This window comes from Gymnodraco acuticeps, unplaced genomic scaffold, assembly GCF_902827175.1.
Source record: "Gymnodraco acuticeps unplaced genomic scaffold, fGymAcu1.1, whole genome shotgun sequence".
In the NCBI taxonomy this organism is placed as follows: domain Eukaryota; kingdom Metazoa; phylum Chordata; class Actinopteri; order Perciformes; family Bathydraconidae; genus Gymnodraco; species Gymnodraco acuticeps.
The window spans coordinates 940,067-943,188 of record NW_022992021.1 but is presented as its reverse complement, the minus strand read 5'-3'; positions in this window follow the sequence as shown (position 1 = coordinate 943,188).

The following is a 3,122-nucleotide window of genomic DNA, read 5'->3' as shown; positions in this document are numbered from 1 at the left end:
TATGACATGCATGTATTTTTTGTTTTAAGTTGTGTACATTTCTAATATGTTAAAAAGTGAAATGTATCTTACCAAGTGGTGGCCCTGAGTCCCCTGCAGCTTTGCCTGCAGAAAGGACTGCTCCACCCCCAGACAAAATGCCACACCCATATCATTCCCTCATTTTATTGGACACCAGCATGTCAGGTGACATTGTGTATATTTAAAAATATTAAAATATTTAGAGGGCCAGTGTGAGGTCGAAAAAAGTGGTTTGTTGCCTGAGGGCAACAGTATGCCATAACAATAATGACAAACATAACTCTTTATACGATGTTTTGAGCTATTCTTTATGAAATGTGACAGCCACTGATAGACAGAAAGGGAGAGAGGAAAAAGCATTTAAAGCGCCGCAGGTTTGGAAACACACCCGGTTTATTTAACGATCTATAAATGATCTAACTGTGTCATATTTCAATACCTTGTATGTGATAACATGTTATTTTTCCTCTTTTGTGTCATTTCATCCTTGTTTCTTCCGGCACATTTCTTGTTGGTGAGTTGCTCTGCTGCAGTTGAACATCGCTCTTCAAAATTAATGAAAATCCTTCATCTCTCCTGCTGTTTTCCCCAGAGAAAACATCTGCCATTATTAGTTCAGTGAATATTCTCTGCATTATTTCATGCAATGCTGAATTAATCATATTCCCCTTTAGCAGAGATGGCAAAAGTACACATCCTTTACTACTACTGTAGAAGTACAGATACTCGTGTTTAAAAATACTCTGGTGAAAGTAGAAGTACTGACTAAACTTCTTTCCTCAAGTAAAAGTAAAGAGGCTTTGAAATGTACTGAAGTGAAAAGTACCCATAACTAGCAGCTGCTTTAAAGAGTACCTGACCTCCCTTTATATTAATAGAACAATAATGTCATTGTTAGCTAATGAATGTTTCCATGCTGAACAACGGCAACATGACAACGTTTCCATTGGTCCCTCTTCTTTAGAGAAGACCAGGAAATGATGGATACACGGATCGTGTTCCAATCAATAGGCACGCAATGACTCTAAAGAATAATGATCACGCATCAAACACACATTCAGACTAAAGGAACCAGCTGTTTGGAAAATGAGAGAAGTAGAAAGTACAGGTATTTGGGTTCAACATGTAAGAAGTAGAAAGTACAGGTATTTGTGTTCAACATGTAAGAAGTAGAAAGTACAGGTATTTGTGTTCAACATGTAAGAAGTAGAAAGTACAGGTATTTGGGTTCAACATGTAAGAAGTAGAAAGTACAGGTATTTGTATTCAACATGTAAGAAGTAGAAAGTACAGGTATTTGGGTTCAACATGTAAGAAGTAGAAAGTACAGGTATTTGTGTTCAACATGTAAGAAGTAGAAAGTACAGGTATTTGTATTCAACATGTAAGAAGTAGAAAGTACAGGTATTTGTGTTCAACATGTAAGAAGTAGAAAGTACAGGTATTTGTATTCAACATGTAAGAAGTAGAAAGTACAGGTATTTGGGTTCAACATGTAAGAAGTAGAAAGTACAGGTATTTGTGTTCAACATGTAAGAAGTAGAAAGTACAGGTATTTGTGTTCAACATGTAAGAAGTAGAAAGTACAGGTATTTGGGTTCAACATGTAAGAAGTAGAAAGTACAGGTATTTGAGTTCAACATGTAAGAAGTAGAAAGTACAGGTATTTGGGTTCAACATGTAAGAAGTAGAAAGTACAGGTATTTGAGGTTCAACATGTAAGAAGTAGAAAGTACAGGTATTTGGGTTCAACATGTAAGAAGTAGAAAGTACAGGTATTTGGGTTCAACATGTAAGAAGTAGAAAGTACAGGTATTTGGATTCAACATGTAAGAAGTAGAAAGTACAGGTATTTGGGTTCAACATGTAAGAAGTAGAAAGTACAGGTATTTGTGTTCAACAATGTAAGAAGTAGAAAGTACAGGTATTTGTGTTCAACATGTAAGAAGTAGAAAGTACAGGTATTTGAGTTCAACATGTAAGAAGTAGAAAGTACAGGTATTTGAGTTCAACATGTAAGAAGTAGAAAGTACAGGTATTTGTGTTCAACATGTAAGAAGTAGAAAGTACAGGTATTTGAGTTCAACATGTAAGAAGTAGAAAGTACAGGTATTTGGTTCAACATGTAAGAAGTAGAAAGTACAGGTATTTGGGTTCAACATGTAAGAAGTAGAAAGTACAGGTATTTGGAGTTCAACATGTAAGAAGTAGAAAGTACAGGTATTTGAGTTCAACATGTAAGAAGTAGAAAGTACAGGTATTTGTAGTTCAACATGTAAGAAGTAGAAAGTACAGGTATTGGGTTCAACATGTAAGAAGTAGAAAGTACAGGTATTTGAGTTCAACATGTAAGAAGTAGAAAGTACAGGTATTTGGGTTCAACATATAAGAAGTAGAAAGTACAGGTATTTGGGTTCAACATATAAGAAGTAGAAAGTACAGGTATTTGGGTTCAACATGTAAGAAGTAGAAAGTACAGGTATTTGTGCTCAACATGTAAGAAGTAGAAAGTACAGGTATTTGGGTTCAACATGTAAGAAGTAGAAAGTACAGGTATTTGGGTTTAACATGTAAGAAGTAGAAAGTACAGGTATTTGAGTTCAACATGTAAGAAGTAGAAAGTACAGGTATTTGGGTTCAACATGTAAGAAGTAGAAAGTACAGGTATTTGGGTTCAACATGTAAGAAGTAGAAAGTACAGGTATTTGGGTTCAACATGTAAGAAGTAGAAAGTACAGGTATTTGGGTTCAACATGTAAGAAGTAGAAGTACAGGTATTTGGATTCAACATGTAAGAAGTAGAAAGTACAGGTATTTGAGTTCAACATGTAAGAAGTATAAAGTACAGGTATTTGTGTTCAACATGTAAGAAGTAGAAAGTACAAGTATTTGAGTTCAACATGTAAGAAGTAGAAAGTACAGGTATTTGAGTTCAACATATAAGAAGTAGAAAGTACAGGTATTTGTGTTCAACATGTAAGAAGTAGAAAGTACAGGTATTTGGATTCAACAGTAAGAGTAAGAAGTAGAAAGTACAGGTATTTGTGTTCAACATGTAAGAAGTAGAAAGTACAGGTATTTGTGTTCAACATGTAAGAAGT